This window comes from Cebus imitator, unplaced genomic scaffold (assembly GCF_001604975.1).
Source record: "Cebus imitator isolate Cc_AM_T3 unplaced genomic scaffold, Cebus_imitator-1.0 Scaffold509, whole genome shotgun sequence".
Classification (NCBI taxonomy): Eukaryota; Metazoa; Chordata; class Mammalia; order Primates; family Cebidae; genus Cebus; species Cebus imitator.
In genome coordinates this window covers 940252-952725 of record NW_016107824.1, presented here as the reverse complement: position 1 = coordinate 952725, position 12474 = coordinate 940252, and the positions used below count along the sequence as shown (strand labels likewise).

The 12474-nt window shown below is 59.7% G+C and overlaps 1 protein-coding gene across 2 annotated transcripts in view; it reads right to left on the bottom strand.

The window, feature by feature from the left end:
• The window catches only part of DPEP1 (dipeptidase 1), a 17033-nt gene extending 9832 nt beyond the window's left edge, over window positions 1-7201 (bottom strand). The window contains exon 1 of one of the 2 annotated variants that reach the window (XM_037733254.1): window positions 6978-7201. The gene's annotated coding sequence lies outside the window, so the exon portion shown is untranslated. The remainder of the gene's footprint in view (window positions 1-6977) is intronic. The other variant, XM_037733253.1, reaches the window with a different exon arrangement.
• Window positions 7202-12474: the final 5273 nt, after the last annotated feature.

The following is a 12474-nucleotide window of genomic DNA, read 5'->3' as shown; positions in this document are numbered from 1 at the left end:
CACCTGCCCTAATGCTGAGGGGTCTGGTCTCCTCTGTCCCCCGGCACCTGCCCTAATGCTGAGGGGTCTGGTCCCCTCTGTCCCCGACACCTGCCCTAATGCTGAGGGTTCTGGTCCCCTCTGTCCCCTGACGTCTGCCCTAATGCTGAGGGGTCTGGTCCCCTCTGTCCCCGACACCTGCCCTAATGCTGAGTGGTCTGGTCTCCTCTGGCCCCGATAAGTGCCCTAATGCTGGGGGTCGGCACTGCTCTGACTTCCAGCGTCACAGGGACCCACACTCCGGCCACAGGGCTTCCGGCCGAGCACCTGGACTTTCCTGAGAAAAGGCGCCTTTAGGCCTCTGCGGAGCAGAGGGGGCTTCTGGGAACACAGCGGCCCGGTGGTCCCTGACGGAAGAATCCCAATCCCAGGGCTGGCAGTGTAGGGGGTTTTTGAGGACAGCGAGCTGAGAAGCAGGGCTAAGCCAGGGCTCCTGGGAGGAGCAGGAGGGAAAGCTGGTCAGAGGCTTGGGAGCGGGGAGACTGGCAGGGAAGGAGGGTCGCCCCACCTGGAGTGCAGTGGCTCGATCTCAGCTTACAAAACCTGTACCTCCGGGGCCCAAGTGCTCCTTCTGCCCGAGCCTCCCGAGTGGCTGGGCGCACAGGTGTGCCCCACTCACCTCAGCCTCCGGAGTCTCTGGGAGCACAGGTGTGCCCCGCTCACCTCAGCCTCCCGAGTCTCTGGGCGCACAGGTGTGCCCCACTCACCTCAGCCTCCCGAGTCTCTGGGCGCACAGGTGTGCCCCGCTCACCTCAGCCTCCCGAGTCTCTGGGCGCACAGGTGTGCCCCGCTCACCTCAGCCACCTGAGTCGCTGGGAGCACAGGCACACACCACCATGCCTGGCCTCCCAACTAGCAGGGACCACAAGTGGCACAACCACGCCCAGCCTCCTGAGTAGCTGGGATCACAGGTATGGACCACATACCTCAGCCTCCCACGTCAGGACCCCCGGGCCAACATGGTGAAACCTTGTCTCTAGCAAAAACTCAAAATTAGTCAGATGTGGGGCCAGGCATGGTGGCTCACATCTGTAATCGCAGCACCGAGGAGGCCGAGGCGTTTGAGACCAGCCTGACCAACATGTAAAACCCCATCTCTACTAAAAATACAAAAAGCGCATGCCGTGATAAATAGTATTTTCATTCAATTTTTTTTTTTTTTTTTTTTTTGAGACGGAGTTTCGCTCTTGTTACCCAGGCTGGAGTGCAATGGTGCGATCTGGGCTCACCGCAACCTCCGCCTCCTGGGTTCAGGCAATTCTCCTGCCTCAGCCTCCTGAGTAGCTGGGACTACAGGCACGCACCACCATGCCCAGCTAATTTTTTGTAGTTTTAATAGAGACGGGGTTTCACCGTATTGACCAGGATGGTCTCGATCTCTTGACCTCGTGATCCACCCGCCTCGGCCTCCCAAAGTGGTGGGATTACAGGCTTGAGCCACCGCGCCCGGCCTTCCATTCAATATTTTTAAAAGATTAGAATTCATGGCTGGGTGCCATGGTTCACACCTGTAATCCCAACATTTTGGGAGGCTAAGGCGGGCAGATCACGAGGTCAAGAGATCGAGACCATCCTAGTTAACATGGTGAGACCCCCACCCCCATCTCTACTAAAAAATAAAAAATTAGCCGGGATGGTGACACATGCCTGTAGACCCAGCTACGGAGGAGGCTGAGGCAGAAGAATCACTTGAACCCAAGGGGCGAAGGTTGCCGTGAGCTGAGATTGTGCCACTGCACTCCAGCCTGGGCAGCAGAGTGAGACTCCGTCTCAAAAAAAAAAAAAAAAAAAAAAAGCCGGGGAGGGGGAAAGAAGTAAATATCCAAGACTGGGTTCCCGGCCAAGACTGGAAAATTTATAAAGGAAAAAAGGCTTAATTGACTCACAGTTCTGCGTGGCTGGGGAGGCCTCAGGAAACTTACAATCATGGCAGAAGGCGAAGGAGACGCAGGCGTCGCACGTCACAGCAGAGAGAGTGAGGGGAAGGGCCAGACTCTCTTAAAAACCAGATCTTGTGAGAACTCGCCCAGCACCAGGAGCTCACGGGGTGAGCTGCCCCCACGAGGCAGCCCCTGCACCTGGCCTCTGCCTTGACACGTGGGGATTATAACCCAAGATGAGATTTTGGGTCGGGCGCAGAGCCAAACCCTGCCACCCAGCTACACCCTTCAGGGCCCAGTGCAAAATGAAAATGTAGCACCCTCATTCAACCATCACGAGAATTTCTGGGCCTCACCACAGGTGTGTGAGCTCCTTCAGGCACCAGACCCGGCCGAGGGCCCGGGAAAATGGCCCCGTGTGGACTGCATTTTGCGCCATTCCCGAGATTCTAAGCCACTGACTTCATTCCACATGAGGGTGCCCCTCTCAGGGCCGCGACGGAAAGGCAGCGTGGGAGAGCGGGTCACTTTTCTCAGCCTCAGCCTCTTCATCTGTAGACGCCTTTGAGAAACCTACCCCACAACCGTCCTGCTGTGAGCACAAATGCTCCCGCCACTCAGAACCACCCTCAGACCCAGCCAGTTGCCTTCAGCCTGCCTTCTCCCTGGGCTTTGATAGTTTGTCCTGGCTCTCCAGTGGCCCTTCTTTTCCTGCCCCTCACTGGGTGCCCTCATGATCTTCCGCCTCCCGAGTTCTGAGCTCTGCAGCCTCCTTCCTGACCCACACCCTCCGTCGTCCACCCCGCTGCCCCCAGCTCGGAATCTCGGGGCTCACTTCATTTATGCACTGGAGGTCTCCCACCTATGTTTTCTTTCTAGTCTTGATAGAGTTTGCATGCTTGTCCAAATCTCATGTGGAAATTGGATCCCCAGTGTCGGGAGTTTGGGGTCCCAGGGACAGATCCCTCATGGATGGCCTGGTGCTGTTCTGGAGGTGATGAGCGAGCTCTGCTCTGATGGTTAAACCAAGCCTGACGCCTCCCCTGTCACTCTCACTCCCTCTCCGCACGTGATGCCGGAGATGCAGAAGAACGGGGTCTGGGGTCAGGGAACCTAAGGCCAGTTCTCACGGGATCCAGGGAAAACACGGGGGGCTGGGCGCAGGGAATGGGAGCTCAATATGTGCTGACTTCCTAAAAGAGAAAACACCCAGGTCTCGGGGCACAGAGTCCGAAGTCAGTTCGTGCTGAATCAAGGAAAAACACCCAGGGCTGGGGGCAGGGAACCTAAGGCCAATTAACGCCAACTTCCAAAAACTAAACCAAAGGGAAAACCCCACGCCCAGTAGCGAAGGATCAGAGGCTGTTCTGCGTCCAGCCCCTCCCGTCACATCCAGGTAGAAAGGGAAGTACCAGGGCCTGGCGGTGGCCATCCGTTCATCTTCACAGACAGCCCCCCTCGGCCTCAGATTAGCCACGGACCACATCTTTCATCTGGATAATGGGTAGTCAATAGGAACCACGAAACGTGCGCTTGAAATGCAGGAAACTGGCCAGGTGCGGTGGCTCACGCCTGTAATCCCAGCACTTTGGGAGGCTGAGGCAGGCGGATCACCTGAGGTCAGGAGTTTAAGACCAGCCTGACCCACGTGGAAAACCGTGTCTCTACTAAAACTACAAAAATTAGCCAGGCATGGTGGTGTGCACCTGTGGTCCCAGCTACTCAGGGAGCTGAGGCAGGGGAATTGCTTGAACCCAGGAGGCGGGGGTTGCGGTGAGCCGAGACGGAGCCACTGCACTCCAGCCTGGACAACACAGTGAGACTCCGTATCACAAACAAACCCAAAAAAACCCCAGAAAACTTTGTAACGGGGCCCACTGCCCCCCACGCCCGAGTGCTCTCTCCCTTTAATAAACCCTGTCTTTGCTGCTTCCCCCTCTGCTTTCTTCCTTAGTTACTGTGGACGTTTTGTCCAATTCTTTGTTCAAAACACCAAGGACCTGGAAAATGACACTCCATTCTCCTCCCCTTCTGCCATGACAGGAGGCTCCCTGAGGTCCTCGCCAGCGGCAGACACTGGCGCCAGGCTGCCGGTGAATTCAACCCAGAGTCCTCCCCTGCCCGTGTGTCTTTGTTTGGCCCTCCTCACGGATCAGCAGCTTTGCTGGATGTGCATGTTGGGTGGTAAACCTTTTTCCCTGAGGACACGAACGTGCCACGCTCAGTCGGTGCACACGTGGCTGATGGGAGCCACGTCCTGTGGGCCTGAGCCGGCTCTCTGCGAGGACTGTGCTCTTCCCTCCGAGGTGTGGAGCCCCCTGTTTCTTCGGAGCTCCGCGCTCCTCTGCCACGTGCTCTAGTGTGACGCTTTATTTTCATCCCTGGAGCTCTCCCGCAGCCTCAGGTTCAGGGCCCTTTCCAGCCATCAGTCTTCCTCCTCCGACACCTCCTTTCTGATCGCTGTCTGGCGCGGGTTTCGGGCCAGGCCGGACGGTCTGAGCTTCCTTTCTGCCACCCATCCCGGGTTTCCTCTGTTTTGTCTCCCAGGACGCTTCTCCCGTTTCTCGGGGGTGGTGCGTCTGGTCTCCGAGGGTGGCTCCCGCGGTTTTCTGTGCTCTCTCCTGCGGCGCCCGCCCGGGTCCCGTCAGGGAGGCAGGGCTGTTTGGAGTCAGCTGCTCAGTTTTCTTCCGTTGTTTGCTGGATGGAATGCGGACACGGCTCCCCTGTTCATCTGGACCCTTTGCTGCATTTACGGACTTCCCTAAGTAGCTGGTGATCTTTGTCACTTTGAATTTAACCTTTACAAATAAAGCAATAGCAAGGTGGGCTGTCAACTCCAGGCTTTGTGAGGACGGACGAGCTCTGGAGATGCACCGTTACCAGGGGCCCTTTAACCAGAATGCAAGCATGACCTTTGTTTTTTTTTTTCAAATGAGATAGGGTCTTGCTATTCTGCCCAGGCTGGACACCAACTCCCAGGCTCAAGTGGTCCTCCCACCTCAGCCTCCCAAGTAGCTGGGTCCACAGTGGCTGTTTTTAAAGTAACTGCCACCGCACCCAGCAGCCGTTTTAAAAATAGCTACCCTGATTCTCCAAAACATATTTAGGGAAGGGCGTCCTGACTTTCTTGGCTGAGGGTGGGTTAGGATGATGTGTCCGTCCGGGTGGTCCTGGGGTCAGTTATTCCATCAAGCATGAGCGTCTTCCTCACTCCTGGGCAGTCACGCAGGTGGTGGGTGTGCAGACCCCCTTCCGGCTCCCTCCCTGCTCACTGCAGCACCCCGGAATGCTCCCAGGGGACCTCCAGTCAGCCTCACAGACAGGCTCTTCCAACCACTTCCTCCTTCCCAGAAATGGGTCGGAAACTTGACCTGCAGCGGCTGCCTTTCTGCTCTGACGACTGCGTTATTCTTTTTTAATTCCCTTCCTCTCGCCTTTGTGGACAGAGCAGGGGAAATGCTTGTGCCTTGCCGGACATCTTGACGCAGAGGGTGAAGCCCGCAGCGTCGCGGTGGGAAAGGCTCAGGCTGTGTTTGTAATTCTGTACACCGGTTCTGGGTGTGTGTCTTTCATGTCCCCGACTGACCAGGGTCCTTCTCCTGCCCCTCCCCTGGCCATGGTGAGGCTTAGGCAGACAGCTGGGCTTAGGAGTCCTGCCCCAAACGTTAATATTTAGAGAAGCGTTGCTCAGAGAGCTGCTGGGGGTTGGGAGAAGCGCTTTGTGGTGAGCCTGAGCTCACGCATCAGAGACTCCTGGTCCCCATTCCTGTCTGTGGCAGGTCCCATCTCCAGAGATGGCTGCCCCGAGGACCACCCCACACTCTCTCCTCACACGGTGGTGCTGACCCAGCTCTGTCTGTCGAGAGGCAGGCCACAGCCTCAACAGAGAGAAGGCGGTGGGTCGGACGCCGAGTGTGTCCGTGTGTCCACCTGGCTCTGTGTCCCCGAACTGCACACAAGCCGCATCCACAGCCTGTGTGTAGACACCATCACGGGCCTATCAGATTCACCACTTCTGCACAAGTAGCCACACGCAATGGGGACCCGCCCACTCCCCACACACCTGCTCACACACAGGTCATCGGGAACACTGCAGACAGGAGCACCTGGACACACTGCAAGCCCACGTGGTCAGATGTCCACGTACCCAGAACAGTCACATGCAGACTTTCCCACATGCGGTAAGTAAACGCACACTCAGATACTACACACGTGCAAACAGACACACACGCCCAGAGATTAGCCACACACGTGCCCCTGCCCACGTCAGCCTGTCCTTGTACCTGTGAGGGCACGAGCCCACATCAGCGTGGGGCCCATGTGACCATCCACGGAGCCTGGCACAGCAGCCCCCCAAATAAGCCTTGAGGAAGGCATGCCTGGGAGCCTGAGGCTCCACAGTGAGCCCGGCCCTGTCTCTTTCCCTGGGAAGCCCCGGAGGCTCAGCAGCACCCGACTCTCTTCGGGCTCCTGACCAGGCTGATGTCTGCACGGGGAAGTCCACGGGCTCCTCAGCCTGCAGGCCCAGCTGCAAGGGCAGCACCCTGGCTTCCGCCCCAGTGCCTCGCCCCAGCATCCAGCCCACCCTGAGGCTGGTGGCTTCCCCAAATCCCTCCTCACCCCACCCAGGCCCCCCATGGCTGCCCCCACCACTCTGCCCCCACACCCCACATCTGTACCAGGGTGGGACCTCTTCCTCCCAATGAGTCCCAGCGAAGCACCTCTCAGGGACTCCCCAGTAGGCTCCCGGCTCCCGTGAGGTCGGAGCCCCTCACCCACACTGCAGACACAGTCACCCCAGAGGCCACCCTCTTAGCCCTGCCTGGAGCTGAGGCCCCACCCATTTCCATCATCCAAGACTCTCACCCTTTGCTGCCCAAGATGGCGCCCCATGGCATACAGTAGGCGCCTACTAACTGAGGTTCTCCCTCCCTGATGGTGGATTGCAGGCAGTCAGAGAAGACAGGGGCTTTCTGCCCTCATGCCAACTTTGGACCTCAGCCTGGCTCCATGCTCCCCAAAACCACAAGCCCTGGCTCCTGACTCCCCGAGACTCACCATGAGCAAGACGCAGTGCTGAGCACCTCCGAGCAGCTCCCCCAGCCCCAGGGGGACAGACGCGCCTCCTGCCTCCCAGGTCACAAGGCTTGGGGGTGGTTTCTGTTTCTCACCCACAGAGCTCTGCAGCTACAAAACAGCCACCTCCTCAAGAGAAACAGTCCCCAGGCATGCACAGTACCCGGGACAGCCGCGCTAATGCCCCACATGTGTCAGCTGGTTCTCGTTTCCGAAGACATGCATACCCTGAGTGAGGCGGTCACATCCAGCCAGCCCGGGGCTCCTGGCCAGGCAGGGGAGTTTGTGCTGGGTGACCACCCTTCAGGGTCTCCCTCTCAGGCCGAAGGCAGCATCAGGTTGAGTAATAAGTTGGGAGATGGGGAAGAGGAGGGGACCTGGGGACCTGGGGACCTGGGGACCTGGGCCCCTCCCAATGAGCCCAGAGGGTCTCAAGTGGCCCAAGGATTCCAGGCCATGTGTTCCCCCGCCGGAGCCCAGCTACCTCCCTGACTCCCTGGGGGAGGCTGACCCTGGCCTTGGGGTTGGGACAAGCTGCCCTCAGTTTCTTTATCTGTCAGTGCGAGGAGCTGATCTCCCTCCATTCCCAGCCAAGATCAAGGATTGGAATGTCCTCTGGCAGAGCGACAGGGGCTTTCAAAATCTGAAGGTTTTGTGGTGGACCGGGCTGAGCTGGAAACTGGGCTACACCCAGATGCCTTTGGAATTCTGAGGTTTCAGTGGGAGGGGGGCATCCTCAGTGGGTCCCAGTAAGCGGGGGAGGCCAGGCCTGTCCCCGACCCCCCCCCCCAGGCAGGTGGAGACCCAGGCCTGCTGCTGGGCCAGTCACTGGGGCCTTGGATTCTCACTTCTCCAAGCAGCCATGGTGGGAGCAATGGGAGGAAGAGTGGGGGCTGCAGAGGGGGGTGCAGCGGGCTGCAGAGAGGGGAGGGCGTGCAACGGGCTGCAGAGGGGGGTGCAAGGGGCTGCAGAAGGGGCTGCAAAGTGGTGAGCGTGGGGGGGGCAAAGGGGGCGGCACAGGGGACACCCTCCAGAAGCCACAGGCAGAGTGTGCTGGTGGGACGTGCACATGTCAAGAGCAAAATAAAACCAGTTTTGTGCAGGGGTCCCACTGTTCTGGTGAGAATAAAATATATATTAATGTACAAGTTACAAAGTGTGAATTGTGCAATTTTGCCTGGGCATTGGGGCTGGGCCTCCAAGTGGCCAAGCAGGCCCTGTCCCGACTCACTTGTGTCCTCTCTGTGCCACCATCCAGATGAGGAAACCGAGAGGCTAAGTCACACAGAAAGGAAGAGGACGAGGCCGGGCGCAGTGGTTCACGCCTGTGATCCCAGCACTTTGGGAGGCTGAGGCAGGCAAATCATGAGGTCAGGAGTTTGGGACCAGGCTGGCCAACATGGTGAAACCCCATCTCTACTAAAAATATACAAATTGAGCTGGGCGTGGTGATGGGCGCCTATAATCCCAGCTACTTGGGAGGCTGAGGCAGGAGAATCACTTGAACCCGGGAGGCGGAGGTTACAGTGAGCTGAGATGGCGCCACTGCACTCCAGCCTGGCCACAGAGTGAGACTCTGTCTCAAAAATAAAGGAAGAGGAGGATGTGAACCCCAGCCATCTGTAACAGGCCTGTGCCTGGACCCTGAAAACCCAGCCTGAGTTAATACACACTCATGTGTCCCTCAACACAGGGCGCGTCCCAAGACACCAGCAGCCAGGTGATGTCCCTGTCGTGTGAGGGTCTCCGCTGCACTTCCACTCACCCAGGTGGCAGGTGGCAGAGGCTCACCCAGGCTTCCAGGCGTAGCCCACTGCCCCCAGGCTGCTACCTGGACAGCATGTGGTCGTGCTGAAACCGTGGGCCACTGGGTAGGGTGGAGAGCATGTGTGCAGCAGAGCCTGCCTGAACGTGGAGAAGGTGCAGAGGAATGCAGCATTCTAACCTACAGACCACCACCGTGGACCAAAACACCCAAGCCGGTGAGTGTGCACGGGTGCCCCTTGACTTACCACAATTCCCCCAGGAAACCAGTGTACACTGAAAACACTGTCAGCCTCCGCCTCCCAAGTTCAAGCGATTCACCTGCCTCAGCCTCCCGAGTAGCTGGGATTACAGGCGTGCACCACCACGCCGGGCTCATTTTTGGAGTTTTAGTAGAGACAGGGTTTCCCCATGTTGGCCAGGCTGGTCTCGAACTCCTGACCTCAAAGCCTTGGCCCCCCCAGACTTTGCTGGGATTACAGGTGTGAGCCACTGAGCCCGGCCCCCTTCCAGCATTTTCTAGGCACAGACCGGCACGGGTATGGCCTCCTGCCCTTTGCATGCTGTTGTGTGAACAGTAGACCTCTCAGCCTGGAGGAGTCCACCTCATTCTCTGTAACGCGCGCGCAGGCACCCTGCCGAGGGAGCTGACGGGGCCTTGTGAGGGCGGCGCTCTTCCCTTCCCATCAGGGCCCCAGTGCCTGCCTTCCCTCTCCCAGCTCCATGCAGCTCAGCCCCATGTCTTCACTCTGTGCCCTGGGGCTTCACGTGCCAAGCCCTAAGCACCCCACCTCTCTGCCGCTCCCTCTCCCTCACTCCAGCTCCACCCTGTCACGACTCTTGGCAATTTTAATAACAGAGAAAACGGTCTTAAATCCTGACCAGGTAGTTTCCTGACGGGTAACAGCCTGTGCTGCCCCTTCCCAGCTCCTCGGACCCAGGCCTCACTGCAATCCCACCTCCCCACGCGTCCCTTCCCCTTCTGCTCAGGGCCAGCCTGGGACCTCCAGCCTCCCCCTCATTCCCTGCCAGACTCCGTCTTCCCCTCTGGAGCCATCAAGCCTCCTCAGTAAAACCTGCAAGTGGCCAGGTGCAGTGGCTCACACCTGTAATCACAGTACTTTGGGAGCCGAGGCAGGCGGATCCTGAGGTCAGGAGATCAAGACCATCTGGGCCAACATGGTGAAACCCCGTTTCTACTAAAAATACAAAAAAAATTAGCCGGACATGGTGGTGCACACCTGGAGTCCCAACTACTTGGGGTCTCCTGCCTGAGGCAGGAGAATTGCTTGAACCCAGGAGGTGGAGACTGCACTCAGCGGAGACCGTGCTACTGCCCTGGGACACGGCGCTGAGCGGAGACCCTGCCCGGCGCTCCAGCCTGGGACACGGCGCTGAGCGGAGACCCTGCCCGGCACTCCAGCCTGGGCCACAGTGTGAGACTCCTGCCCACTCCGTGGCCGCTCTGCCTCTGCACTGCCTCCTCAGAGCATGCTGAGGGGAGAGGGCCCAGCTGTCCTGATCCGTGCTACTTTGAATTCATGATCACAAACCTCAAGGGACCTCTTTGAGTCACCCAGGAATCCCGGTGCAGGTCCAAGACCAGAAGCATCGGCGCCATCTGGGGATGTTGTGGTGGGGAACTGCCCTGTCCTCGAGGTCAGCCCTACACGCTGGGTGTCCACGGCCCCAGGGATGTGGATGCCTGGTGGTGACCCCCTCCCTCCACCCAGGGACCCTCGTGGCACAGCTCTGAGCGCGGCGTCTGCCCGTGCCCGCTGTCCCCCTCCTCTCCCATGACTCTCTCTCTGATCCTCAGAGCAGCTGGGCCACACCGCTCCTGAAACTGTGCTTCCGGCCTATCTGTCTCCGGGCTCTGAGCCCACCCCACACTGCTGACTCCCCACACTCCGCCCACCGGAATCCCCGGCCCAGGTGGGCCCCTGAAGCCCCAGGAACGCAGCCACCTGCTGTGCACCCCAGCTGGAGTTTAGGGAGCCTTTTAAGTTCAGATCTTTGTTTGAGGAAGTCCCGCTCTGTCACCCAGGCGGCAGTGCGGTGGCGCGATCTCGGCTCACTGCAACCTCCGCCTCCTGCGTTCAAGCAATTCTCCTGCCTCAGCCTCTGGAGTAGCGGGGACTACAGGCACCTGCCACTACGCCCGGCCAACTTTTTTTTTTTTATATTTTTAGTAGAGGAGGGTTTTACTGTGTTGGCCAGGCTGGTCTCAAACTCCTGACCTCAAGTGATCCACCCGCCTCTGCCTCCCAAAGGGCTGAGCTGACAGGTGTGAGCCGCCACGCCCAGCCCGTCTTCTCTTGTGTTCAAACTCAAACGCAGACCGCACAACACCGGCACCCTCCTGGGTCTCCGCCTCCACGATCGCATGAGCCGATTCCACACCGTGAGTCTCTGCACATCTTCTGGGGGTGGTTTCTTGGAGAACCCGACAGAGCCCATTTGTCCAGAGCAAACCCCTGCAGAAAGCACGTCCCAGCCTCCCCTCCTCCGCTGCCCTCTCTCCTCGCTGCCAACCCCCCGCCCCGCCCCAGCCTCTCATTGCCTTCTGGAGGCTGTAGCTACAGCGGACTTTGAGCCCAGCTGCACGCCCCCCCAGGAGGTCCTTAGAAAACCCTGCAACTCACCCTGTGGTCCCGGCCCCAAACCTGCCTCTCTGCCTCTGCTCTTCCCCTTCACAGCGGTGCCTCCACCCCTCCCTCCCCGCCTTTCCTGGCCTTCTCCCTCACCCTCCTCATCTCTCGGGTCCTTCTTCCCCACAGTTGCAGGCTGAGCTCTGATCTTCTAGTCCCTCGGAGCTGCCAGGCATGAGCGCCTGATGGAGGGTGAGGAGGGATGTGGGGTCCCGTGTCTGGGAGTCACAGCTGACCCTGGTGGGCCCTGGCTGGCATCCAGGGCCGTGCAGCAGCTGAGCATGGCTGGTGGCCTGTGCCGTGTGGGTCTGTGCCCGCGCCTGCGCCAGCTTGGGTGGAGTCTGGCGGCCCGACTGCGCACGTCTGGGCCTGAGTCTGTGGTGGATTTGCAGATGCCCGCCCTGACCTGCTCTCCCGGCCCCACTCTCGCGGGTGGGCCCCGTGGGGGATTCTGAGGCCAGCCTCAGGCAGGGACCGTCAGGCTGGGGGCCGTCCTGGCTGAGGGGTCACCACCTGTGGCTTCACCAGCAGGCCCATCTCCTGAGGAGCCCCTGTGTCCTGGGGGGCACTGCCCTCTGCCCTGGCCATGACCTCAGAGGTCCGGCACAGCAGGGCAGGAGGGGCATGCTGCTGGCGACGGCGCCCTCTGGGCGATAGAACAGGGAGGGGTTCCCTGGATTCCACGGGGATGCCGTGAGCAGGCGGCGGGGACCTGGAGCCCGGCACCCTTGGGCCTCGGTGTCTGTGACATGGGTCTGAGGCTGGTGGACGCTCAAGGCAAGGTGGAGCCTGGGGGCTTGGTCCCCCTCCAGCCGGCCCGCTTCCGTCAGAGCCACACCCCACGGGCTGGCCAGGCCAGGCCAGTGCCCACCAGCACCCCCTGCCCCGCCCCATGCAGCCCCTCTGGCCACACCGTTGACCGCACGCCCGCCTGCCTGCTGCGGCTGCCGCCCTCTGGTGGCCAAGTCCTGAAGAGCCACCACGGGGCCAGTTCACTGGGGCCTTGCTGGGTCCTGCAGGGCCGGGCCCTGGGGGTTCAGTTCATGGAAGAACCAGCTGTCCCT